Source organism: Triticum aestivum, chromosome 6B (genome assembly GCF_018294505.1).
Source record: "Triticum aestivum cultivar Chinese Spring chromosome 6B, IWGSC CS RefSeq v2.1, whole genome shotgun sequence".
In the NCBI taxonomy this organism is placed as follows: domain Eukaryota; kingdom Viridiplantae; phylum Streptophyta; class Magnoliopsida; order Poales; family Poaceae; genus Triticum; species Triticum aestivum.
This window is the reverse complement of record NC_057810.1, coordinates 96228213-96240679: the sequence shown is the minus strand read 5'-3', so window position 1 is coordinate 96240679 and position 12467 is coordinate 96228213.

Here is a 12467-nt window from a genome sequence, read left to right as displayed (position 1 = left end):
GGACAAGGCAAGACAATCCAGATCTATCTATGGATCACGTGGGCGCCCCAAGACCCACGACGAATACCGTCGCGCCGGATACAACTACTCCGGCCGGGCCGAACACAGCAGACAACGCTCTCTCGAGCTACGTCGCGATATTGCTCAATACAGAGGCGCCGCACACCCACTATGCTTCACTGACGAAGTAATGGATCATCAAATCCCTGAAGGGTTTAAAACCGTTAATATCGAATCCTACGATGGCACAACAGACCCCGCGGTTTGGATTGAGGATTATCTCCTCCATATACATATGGCCCGCGGCAACGATCTTCACGCCATCAAATATCTCCCGCTCAAGCTTAAAGGACCAGCTCGGCATTGGCTTAACAGCCTGCCCGCAGAGTCAATTAGACGCTGGGAAGACCTGGAAGCCGCATTCCTCGACAACTTCCAGGGCACGTATGTGCGACCACCGGACGTAGATGACCTAAGCCACATAATCCAGCAGCCAGACAAATCGGCCAGGCAATTCTGGACACGGTTCTTAACAAAGAAAAATCAAATTGTCGACTGTCCGAATGCAGAGGCCCTCGCTGCCTTCAAACATAACATCCGCGACGAGTGGCTGGCCCGGCACCTAGGACAGGAAAAGCCGAAATCCATGGCAGCCCTCACATCACTCATGACCCGCTTCTCTGCGGGAGAGGATAGCTGGCTAGCTCGCATCAACAACCTCAGCAAAAACGCTGGCAGTCCGGATACCAAGGACTGCAATGGCAGGTCGCGTCGAAACAAAAACAAACGTCGCATTAACGGCGACAGCAATGAGGATACGGCAGTCAACGCCGGATTCCGAGGCTCCAAGCCCGGTCAACGAAAGAATCCATTCAAAAGAACCACTCCGGGCCCGTCCAATTTGGACCGAATACTCGACCGCTCCTGTCAAATACATGGAACCCCCGAAAAGCCAGCTAACCACACCAACAGAGATTGTTGGGTATTCAAGCAGGCAGGCAAATTACTCGCCAAAAACAATGACAAGGGGCTACACAGCGATGACGAGAAAGAGACCCGGCCGCCGAACAACAGAGGACAAAAGGGATCCCCCCTCAAGTAGAGACGGTAAACATGATATACGCAACGCATATACCCAAGAGGGAGCGGAAGCGTGCACTAAGCGACGTATACGCGATGGAGCCAGTCGCCCCAAAATTCAACCCATGGTCCTCTTGCCCGATCACTTTCTATCGAAGAGACCATTCGACCAGTATCCGCCATGGCGGATTCACCGCATTGGTTTTAGACCCAATCATCGATGGATTTCACCTCACGAGAGTCCTGATGGACGGCGGCAGTAGCCTGAACCTGCTTTATCAGGATACAATGCAAAAGATGGGCATAGACCCTTCAAGGATTAAACCTACAAAGACAACCTTCAATGGCGTCATACCAGGTGTTGAGGCCAGTTGTACAGGCTCAGTTACACTAGAAGTGGTCTTCGGATCCCCGGATAATTTCCGAAGCGAGGAGTTAATCTTCGACATAGTCCCATTCCGCAGTGGCTATCACTCTCTGCTCGGACGAACCGCGTTCGCAAAATTCAACACGGTGCCGCATTATGCATACCTTAAGCTCAAGATGCTAGGCCCTCGTGGAGTCATCACGGTCAATGGAAACACGGAACGCTCCCTCCGAACGGAGGAACATACAGCGGCTCTCGCGGCAGAAGTACAGAGCAGCCTTTTAAGGCAATTTTCGAGTCCGGCCATTAAACGACCGGACACGGCCAAACGCGCCCGAAGCAACATCAACCAAGACCACCTGGCACGTTCCGAGGACCCGTAGCAATGCGGCCTCAACCCCAGCCCTCGCACAATTGTAAGACAAACTCTCCGCGTACATAATTACGCCCTGGAGATACCATGGGCATAGGGGGAGAGGCACAACCACAACAGACCCAGAGTGCGGTTCGACCACACCAGGGGCTCCCAAGTGTGTCGCTCTTTTTATCTTTTATTTCTCTCTTTTTATACAGAACTCTGTCCGGCGACGAACCTGCCGAACTCATGATGCAACAGCCAGGGAGGGACAAAGGCTGCGACGAACACTCAGGTGGTCTCCATTACGAGCATTAAATTTGTTAAATACACCATTCCGCGGCCTACCCCTGGAGGGAGACGCCTTTAATTCGTCCAATCCCTTGCTTTCCGCACTATTTGTATCATTCCGCACTCATAGCAAATCTTCTCGAATAAAATGCAGCACTTTTTGCCCATAATTGCATTACCTTATATATATATGTTCATTTACGACATGTTGCATCCGTACATTTTGGTACGGCCAAATACACCAGGGGCTTATGTTCCCCGCATTATGGTGTGATAAAGTCCGCACACTTTCACAAGTGCGGCACCCCGAACTTATAGCATTATATGAATCGGCTCCGAATCATGTCTTGGGTCAATAGTTGGGTTTGCCCGGCTCCCATGTTTGGCACCTTACGTTCCGTTCTATCGGCTAAGGTAGCACTGGGAGAACCACTGCGATTGCGCCCCGGTTGAGCCGGGTTAACGCCTCAGTGGAGAAAGCTAAAACTGACTGTCATGATAAGGCGAGAGACTGGTCGCTGTTCGAGAGGTCTTTTCGGGTCCTTAAAGACCTACGCCGCTTCGAGCGAAGTACCGGATAATGTCCGACGAAGGCGTGGATAGCGCCCCGAATTCGGTCTTCCGAATACTAGGGGCTTCGCCGAAATTTAAAATTATAGAATTCTATGGCTAAGTGAGAGTGTTCAAGCACTATAAGTCCGGTTGCCTTGTTCGTTGTGTTGAGCGCCTCCCTAGATGGACCCAAAAATGGGAACAAGAGTGCTCAAGTTTATCCCGAACACCCCAGCACTCGTGGCATGGGGGCTGAAGCCGACGACTTGCCATCTCTCAGATTTAATAAACGGCCGCACAGAAGGTAATATTTTAAATTAACAAGCGTTGCTTAGCGCATATGAACAAAGTTTTCAGCGCACAGGATAACACATTGCGAATTTACTCAATAATTACATCCCTGGGGCACTCATCCGCAATCTTGCGGGCACCCTTCAGGACAGTCTTATAGTACATCTCGGGCGTACGATATTCCTTGCCCGCTGGTGGCGCGTCAGTGATTAGCTTCTCCGCATCCAGCTTGCCCCAATGCACCTTTGCGCGGGCAAGGGCCCGACGAGCACCTTCAATACAGGCGGAGCGCTTGATAACCTCCACCCAGGGGCACGCATCCACCAACCGTCGCACGAGGCCGAAGTAGCTCCCAGGCATGGCCTCTCCAGGCCACAGCCGGACTATGAGGCCCTTCATGGCCTGCTCGGCCACCTTGTGGAGCTCGACCAGCTGCTTCAGCTGGTCGCTAGGGGGCACCGGATGGCCGGCCTCAGCATACTGAGACCAGAAGACCTTCTCCGTTGAGCTCCCCTCCTCGGCTCGGTAGAATGCGGCGGCATCAGACACGCTGCGAGGCAGATCTGCAAACGCCCCTGGAGAGCTCCGAATTCGGGTAAGTAACACGTAATTTACATTCACATGCTTGCTTTGCATGAAAAATGCCTTACCCGCCGCTATCTTCCTCACCAACTCAATCTCCTGAAGGGACTTATGGGCATCGGCCTTGGCAGTTTTGGCACTTTCGAGAGCCGAGGCAAGCTCGGACTCTCGAGTCTTTGAGTCACGCTCCAAACTCTCATGCTTTTCCATGAGAGCCTGGAGCTCTTGCCGAACCACCGCCACCCGCGCCTCCTGCTTTTCTCGCTCTGCCCGTTCCGCGGCCGCATTGCGTTCGGCCGCGGACACGGCCTCCTTCAGGGTCGCCACCTCGTTCGTGGCCCCTGCAGTACCCATGTTATCCTTGTTATTTTTTGTTGCAACCTAAATCCTTTTCTGTAAGGTACAAGTTCAAAGAGGTGTTACTCACCTTCTTTGTCCTGGAGCTGCTTCTTGGCGCGGCCGAGCTCTTGCTCGGACCGCTCGAGCTCCTGCTTCAAAGCACCGACCTCCGCAGTCAGTGCGGCAGAGGTCAGCAGCGCAGCCTGCAACCCATATTGACATAATTTTTTAGCAACCCTGCGTATATCTTCTTTTTTTCAGATCCTCAGTCCGGCTTTTCTTTCCGAACACCGAACCGAGCATCAGGGGCTACTGTCTATGCGGTATTACATTGCATATTTTTAACTTCTTACCTCAAAGCCTGATAGAAGGCTATTGCAGGCTTCGGTCAGCCCGCTCTTGGCAAGCTGTACCTTCTGAATCACCGCACTCATAATAGTGCGGTGTTCTTCCTCGATGGAAGCGCTCTGCAGCGCCTCCAACAAATTGTCCGGCGCCTCCGGTTGGACGGAAGCTGCCGGCGTCACGGTCTTGCCCTTCGTGCGAAGGGGCCGCCGGCCGGACTCCGGAACCACTGCGGGTTCTGATGTGGAGTCCGGCGCAAAGTCCGGGAGGCCGCCTTGTGGCGCCTCCGGAGCCTCCCCCTGATGGGTCCCTTCTTGGGATCCCACCTCGGCGTCCTCGGTGTCGCGAGGGGTGGAGGCGGTCGGGATGGAGTCTACATCCGACGGAGCCAACGACCCGCTCGATGAAGCGGGGAGATCATCATTGGCCGGACTACAGGCAGCATGCGGCATCAGAATGACACTATGTGACGCAGAAAAAGAAATTATAAATCATTCAGGAATCCGGATACTTACGATCTCGCCGGAGGCCTGGCCCTTGAAGGCCATTCTTCCTCGCCAACGTTGATGTTGGCGGAGCTGTCCGGGGGAATAGTCCTTCCCCTCTTGGACCCTTCGGCCTCCCCTGTTGGGGAAGCCTTCCTCTTCCTCTCTCCCTCCTCTGGGAGAGAGTCCTCTTTCTCCTCCTCGTTTTCGGGGGAGGAGTCCGCCCCGGAGTCGTCGGACACCTGAAAACGGGAACTCTTTCGAGCACCCGTGGCCTCCTTCTTGGCCTTCTTCTCCGGCACCACGTGCGGTGCCGGAACCAGCAGCCTCGCTAGATGGGCGTCTACTGGGTTTTCTGGCATAGGAGCCGGGCAGATAATCTGCTCCGCCTTCCTCATCCAGTCCTGTCAAAGGAAAAGGGGAAATTAAAACCCGCATAGAGTCAAACTATGAAAAGCAAGTGTCCCGTAAAGGGGTAGAATCACTTACCTCGTCGGCTTGACGCTGCGAGCGAAATCCACGATCTTCAGTCGCGGATGCGGGGGCTTCGGCGCCCTTAAACAGCACCCTCCAGGCGCCTTCGTACGTCGTGTCGAAGAGCCCGCTCAGCGCCTGGTGCTGTTCCGGATTGAACTCCCACAGATTGAATGCCCGCTCCTGGCATGGGAGAATCCGGCGGACGAGCATGACTTGGACCACGTTAACCAGCCTGAGCTTCTTCACCAGCTTCTGGATACAGGCTTGGAGTCCCGTCAGCTCCTCCGAACTACCCCACAGCAAGCCCTTCTCTTTCCAGGAGGTGAGCTGCGTGGGGATACCAGATCTGAACTCGGGGGCCGCCGCCCACATAGGGTCGCGCGGCTCGGTGATATAGAACCACCCCGATTGCCACCCCTTGACGGATTCCACAAAGGCCCCTTCGAACCAAAGGACGTTGGGCATCTTGCCCAACATGGCGCCTCCGCACTTCGCTTGAGTGCCCTTCACTACCTTCGGCTTGACATTGAAGGTCTTGAGCCACAAGCCGAAGTGGGGCTGGATGCAGAGGAAGGCCTCGCACACGACGATAAACGCCGAGATGTTGAGGATGAAGTTCGGCGCCAGATCATGGAAATCCAGGCCGTAGTAGAACATGAGCCCCCGGACAAAGGGGTGAAGTGGAAAGCCCAGTCCGCGGAGGAAGTGGGGAAGAAAAACGACCCTCTGATGGGGCCTGGGGGTGGGGATGAGCTGCCCCTCGTCGGGCAGCCGGTGCGCAATGTCGCCGGACAGGTAGCCGGCGCTGCGCAGTCTTTCGATGTGCTCCTCCGTAACGGAGGAGGTCATCCACTTGCCTCCCGCTCCAGACATGACTGGGGAAGGTTGAGACGAGATGTGCGGGCTTGGGCGCTGGAGCTCGAGTGCGCGGAGATGGATAAGCAAAGGAGGAAGAAGGCGTAGGTGAAAAGGTGAATCCTTATCCCTTATATGGGCGGGCGAAGTCTACGCGTCCCCCACCGGCCTGGTAAAACTCGCTTATCCCCCAAGCGTCACCATCAATGGCGCGGTTGGGTTACCCATGTCCGTATTGATGAGAATCCCGGATTAAGGGGAAACACGATCTCTGCTTCGACAAGACGTGCCAAGGAAACCGCTTCGCTAAATGCGCTGAGGTGGTAGAGTAAAAAACGATTCAAGTAATGGCTTGGTAGTGGCGTGACGTCATGCCGCAAAAAACGTCAGCAGATTGAACTTGTGTATATATTATTCTCTCTACGGTGGAATGTGGAATTTATTTTGCAGAGCCGGACACTATCCTGGTGTTCACAATCTTCTATCATTCGGAGGAGGAACCCGCCTTGCAATGCCAAGCAATATGCGCGCCGGACTTATCGTCATTGAAGCCTGGTTCAGGGGCTACTGAGGGAGTCCCGGATTAGGGGGTGTCCGGATAGCCGGACTACCATCATCGGCCGAAGTATCATCGGCCGGACTATCATCATCATCGACCGGACTCCAAGACTATGAAGATACAAGATTGAAGACTTCGTCCCGTGTCCGGATGGGACTTTCCTTGGCGTGGAAGGCAAGCTTGGCGATACGGATACGTAGATCTCCTACTATTGTAACCGACTCTATATAAACCGGATGGCTCTAGTCCGTAGGACACAACAACAACAACCATTACAATCATACCATAGGCTAGCTTCTAGGGTTTAGCCTCCTTGATCTCGTGGTAGATCCACTCTTGTAAACATCCACAATATCAATATCAATCAAGCAGGATGTAGGGTTTTACCTCCATCAAGAGGGCCCGAACCTGGGTAAAACATCGTGTCCCTTGTCTCTTGTTACCATCCGCCTAGACGCACAGTTCGGGACCCCCTACCCGAGATCCGCCGGTTTTGACACCGACTGTCACGATGGGCATGATTTAGCTCTGCAGCCGAACAGTACCCTGGAGGCCGCACTCGAACCCGCTCCGATCTTCGACTCGGAGCCGGCCGCGCAGACCAAGGATGGATGGCTAGACACCGCCTCGGGGGCTGCAACCTCTATGGCGATAGAGCCGAACACCGATATTGTCCCCCATGAAGCTCGTGACTCCGAGGTGCCGGACTCCGGACCTCCCGCGCCCCCTCCAATCGAATCTGATTGGGCGCCGATCATGGAGTTCACCGCGGCGGACATCTTTCAACACTCACCTTTTGGCGACATCTTGAGTTCGCTAAAGTACCTCTCGTTATCAGGAGAGGCCTAGCCGGACTGCGGCCAGGACGGTTGGGATGCGGACGACGAAGAAATTCACAGCCCACCCACCACCCACTTGATAGCCACTGTCGATGATCTAACCGACATGCTAGATTACGACTCTGAGGACATCGACGGTATGGACGATGATGCCGGAGATGACCAAGAACCAGCGCTCACCAGGCACTGGAAAGCCACCTCTTCATATGACATATAGATGGTGGATATCCCAAAGGATGGGAACGGCGAAGGAATAGCGCAGGATGACCCCTCCAAGAAACAGCCCAAGCGCCGGCGTCAGCGGCGCCACTCTAAATCCCGCCATAGCAAGAATGAGGATTCCGGCACCAGAGACAATAATACACCGGATAGCGCCGAAGACAACCCACTCCACCAAGATCCAACACAGGAGGAGGGGGACGCCAGCCCTCATGAGAGAGGGGCCGAAGAAGAGGTAGAGGAATATATGCCTCCCTCCGGAGACGAGGCAAGCCTCGACGACGACGAATTTGTCGTACCTGAGGATCCCGTCGAACAGGAGCGTTTCCAACGCAGGCTTATGGCCACGGCAAACAGCCTCAAGGAAAAGCAGCAGCAGCTTAGAGCTGATCAAGATCTGCTAGCCGATAGATGGACCAAAGTCCTCGCGGCCGAAGAGCATGAACTCGAACGCCCCTCCAAAAGCTACCCCAAACATAAGCTGCTCCCCCGATTAGAGGTGGAGGCATATGATCCCGCTTCACCAGGAGACAATACGGCTGATCGACCACCCCGTGGTCGCGACAGAGAGGCCTCAAGGCCCTTCACTAGACCCGTACCCCGGCATTGCTCGAAAAGCACAAGGCCACAGGGGAACACTCCGGACCTGCGAGACGTATTGGAGGATAAGGCAAGACAATCAAGATCGATCTATGGATCACGTGGGCGCCCCACGATACGTCACGATCAACATCACCCCGGACACAGTAAGTCCGGCCGGGCCGAACACAACAGCCAAAGCTCTTTTGAGCTCCGTCGCGATATCGCCCAGTACAAAGGCGCCACACACCCACTGTGCTTCACAGATGAGGTAATGGATCATCAAATCCCAGAAGGGTTTAAACCCGTCAATATTGAATCTTATGATGGCACAACAGACCCCTCGGTCTGGATCGAGGACTATCTCCTCCACATCCACATGGCCCGCGGAGACGATCTCCACGCCATCAAATATCTCCCACTCAAACTCAAAGGACCGGCCCAGCACTGGCTTAACAGCTTGCCAATAGAGTCAATCGGGAGTTGGGAGGACCTAGAAGCCGCATTCCTCAATAACTTCCAAGGCACGTACGTGCGGCCACCAGATGCAGATGACCTAAGCCACATCATTCAGCAGCCAGACGAATCGGCCAGACAATTCTGGACACGGTTCTTAACCAAGAAAAACCAAATCATCGACTATCCGGATGCCGAGACCCTCGCGGCCTTCAAGCATAACATCCGCGATGAGTGGCTTGCCCGGCACCTGGGACAGGAAAAGCCGAAATCCATGGCAGCCCTTACATCACTCATGAACTCCTTCTGTGCGGGTGAGGACAGCTGGCTAGCACGCAGCAACAACCTCAACAAAAATTCTGGCAGTCCGGATATCAAGGACCGTAGTGGCAGGTCGCGTCGCAACAAAAACAAACGCCGCATTAACGGCGATATCAATGAGGATATGGTAGTCAATGCCGGATTCAGAGGCTCTAAACCCGGTCAACGGAAAAAGCCATTCAAAAGAACAACTCAGGGTCCGTCCAATTTGGACCGAATTCTCGACCGCTTGTGCCAGATACATGGCACCCCCGAAAAGCCAGCTAACCACACCAATAGGGACTGTTGGGTGTTCAAGCAGGCAGGCAAGTTAATTGCCGAAAATAGCGACAAGGGGCTACATAGCGACGACGAGGAAGAGACCCGACCGCCGAACAATAGAGGACAGAAGGGTTTCCCCCCACAGGTGTGGACGGTGAACAGGATATATGCCACGCACATACCCAAAAGGGAGCGGAAGCGTGCACTCAGGGATGTATACGCGATGGAGCTAGTTGCCCCGAAGTTCAATCCATGGCCCTCTTGCCCGATCACCTTTGACCGAAGGGACCACCCCACCAGCATTCGCCATGGTTGGTTCGCCGCATTGGTTCTAGACCCAATCGTCGATGGATTTCATCTCACCAGAGTCCTGATGGACGGCGGTAGCAGCCTAAACCTGCTTTATAAGGACACGGTGCGCAAAATGAGCATAGACCCCTCAAGGATTAAACCTACCAAGACGACCTTTAAAGGTGTCATACCAGGTGTAGAAGCCAATTGTACAGGCTCAGTTACACTGGAAGTGGTCTTCGGATCCCCGGATAACTTCCGAAGCGAGGAGTTAATCTTCGACATAGTCCCGTTCCGCAGCGGCTATCATGCCTTGCTCGGACGTACTGCGTTCGCAAAGTTCAACGCGGTGCCGCACTACGCATACCTCAAGCTCAAGATGCCAGGCCCTAGAGGAGTCATCACGGTCAACGGAAACACTGAGCGCTCCCTCCAAACGGAGGAACATACAGCGGCTGACGTGGCAGAAGTACAAAGCAGCCTTTTAAGGCAATTCTCGAGTCCGGCTGCCAAGCGGCCGGACACAGCTAAGCGTGCCCGGAGTAACCTACAACACGACCACCTGGCATGTTCTGAGCACGCGTAGCAGTGCGGCCCCAACCCCAGCCCCTGTAAAACATTAAGACAGACCCTTCACGTACTCCATTACGCTCTGAAGATACCATGGGCATGGGGCAAGGGGCTCAACCACGATAAGCCCAGACTGCGGCTCAACCGCACCAGGGGCTCTTAAGTGTGTCGTTTCTTTTTCTTTTCCTTTTACTTTTTACCTACAGGACTCCGTTTGTCAGAGGCCCTGTCCGGCAGCAGACATGCCGAACCCACGATGCAATAGCCAGGGAAGGCGAAAGGCTACAACGAAAATCCAGGTGGTCTCCATCATGAGCATTAAATCTGTTTTATGCATTATTCCGTAGCCTACCCCTGGAGGGGGACATGTTAAACAATCCCATCCCTTGCTTACCGCACCACTTGTATCGTCCTATACTCACAGCAGTTTTTATTAAATAAAGCAATGCAGCACATTTTTGCTTCTAATTGCATTTCTTTCTTACACATATGTTCATCTATGACATGTTGCATCCGTACGTTTCGGTACGGCTAAATACACCAGGGGATTATGTTTCCCGCGTTATGGTGTGATAAGTCCGAACACTTACACAAGTGCGGCACCCTGAACTTATAGCATTATATGCATTGGCTCCGAATCATGTTCTTGGGTCAATAGTTGGGTTTGCCCGCCTCCCATGTTTTGGTACCTTACGTTCCGTTTTATCGGCTAAGGTAGCACTGGGAGAACCACTGCGATTGCATCCCAGTTGAGCTGGGTTAACGCCTCAGTGGAGAAAGCTAAAACTGACCGCCATGATGAGGCGAGAGCTGGTCGCTGTTTGAGAGGTTCTTTGCGAGTCCCTACAGACTTATGCTGCTTCAAGCGAGGAGCCGGATTCTGTCCGGCCAAGGCATGGATAGCGCCCCAAATTTGGCCTTCCGAAAACTAGGGGCTTCGCCGAAATTTAAAATCATAGAATTCTATGGCTAAGTGAGAGTGTTCAAGCATTATAAGTCCGGTTGCCTTGTTCGTTGTGTTGAGCGCCTCCCTAGATGGACCCAAAAATGGGAACAAGAGCGCTCGAGTTTATCCCGAACACCCCAGCACTCGTGGCATGGGGGCTGAAGCCGACGACTTGCCATCTCTCAGATTTGATAAACAGCCGCACAGAAGGTAATATTTTAAATTAACAAGCATTGCTTAGCGCATATGAACCAAGTTTTCAGCGCACAGGATAACAAAATGCGAGTCTACTCAAATATTACATCTTTGGAGCACTCACCCGCAATAGTGCGGGCGCCCTTCAGCACACTCTTGTAATACATCTCGGGCGTATGATACTCCTTGCCCTCTGGTGGTGGGTCTGTCACAAGCTTCTGGGCATCCATCTTGCCCTAGTGCACCTTTGCGCGGGCAAGGGCCCGACGGGCACCTTCAATACAGGTGGAGTGCTTGATGACTTCAACCCACGGGCACGCATCCACCAGCCGCCACACCAGGCCGAAGTAGCTCCCAGGCATGGCCGCCTTAGGCCACAGCCGAACTATGAGGCCGTTCATGGCCTGTTCGGCCGCCTTGTGGAGCTCGACCAGCTGCTTCAGCTGGTCGCTAAGGGGCACCGGATGTTCGGCCTCATCATACTGAGACCAGAAGACCTTCTCCGTCGAGCTCGCCTCCTCGGCCCGGTAGAATGCGGTAGCATCGGACACGCTGCGAGGAAGATCTGCGAACGCTCCTGGAGAGCTCCAAATTCGGGTAAGCGATAGGTAATTAACACTCACATGCTTACTTTGCATGAAAAATGCCTTACCCGCTGCTATTTTCTTTACCGCCTCGATCTCCTGGAGGGCCTTGTAGGCTTCGGCCTTAGCGGCTTTGGCACTCTCAAGAGCCGTTGCAAGCTCAGGCTCTCATGTTTCCTCACGAGATCCTTGAGCTCTTGCTGTACCTCCACCACCCGCGCCTCCTGTTTCTCTCGCTCGGTGCGCTCCGCAGCCGCATTGCGTTCGGCCGTGGCCACCGCCTCCTTCAGGGTCGCCACCTCGTTAGTGGCCCCTACAATACCCCAGTTATCCTTGTCATTTTTCTTGCAACCAAATCCTTTTCTGTAAGGTACAATTTTCATAAGGTATTACTCACCTTCTTTTTCCTCGAGCTGCTTCTTGGCATGGCCGAGCTCGTTCTCGGATCGCTCGAGGGTTTCCTTCAAGGTTTTGACCTCCGCAGTCAGTGCGGCAGAGGTCAGCAGCACAGCCTGCAATCCCATATTGACATATTTTCATGACTCCTGCGTTTATCTTTCTAAAGATCCTGAGTCCGGCTTTTCTTTCCGAACATCGAACCGAGCATCAGGGGCTACTGTCTATGCGG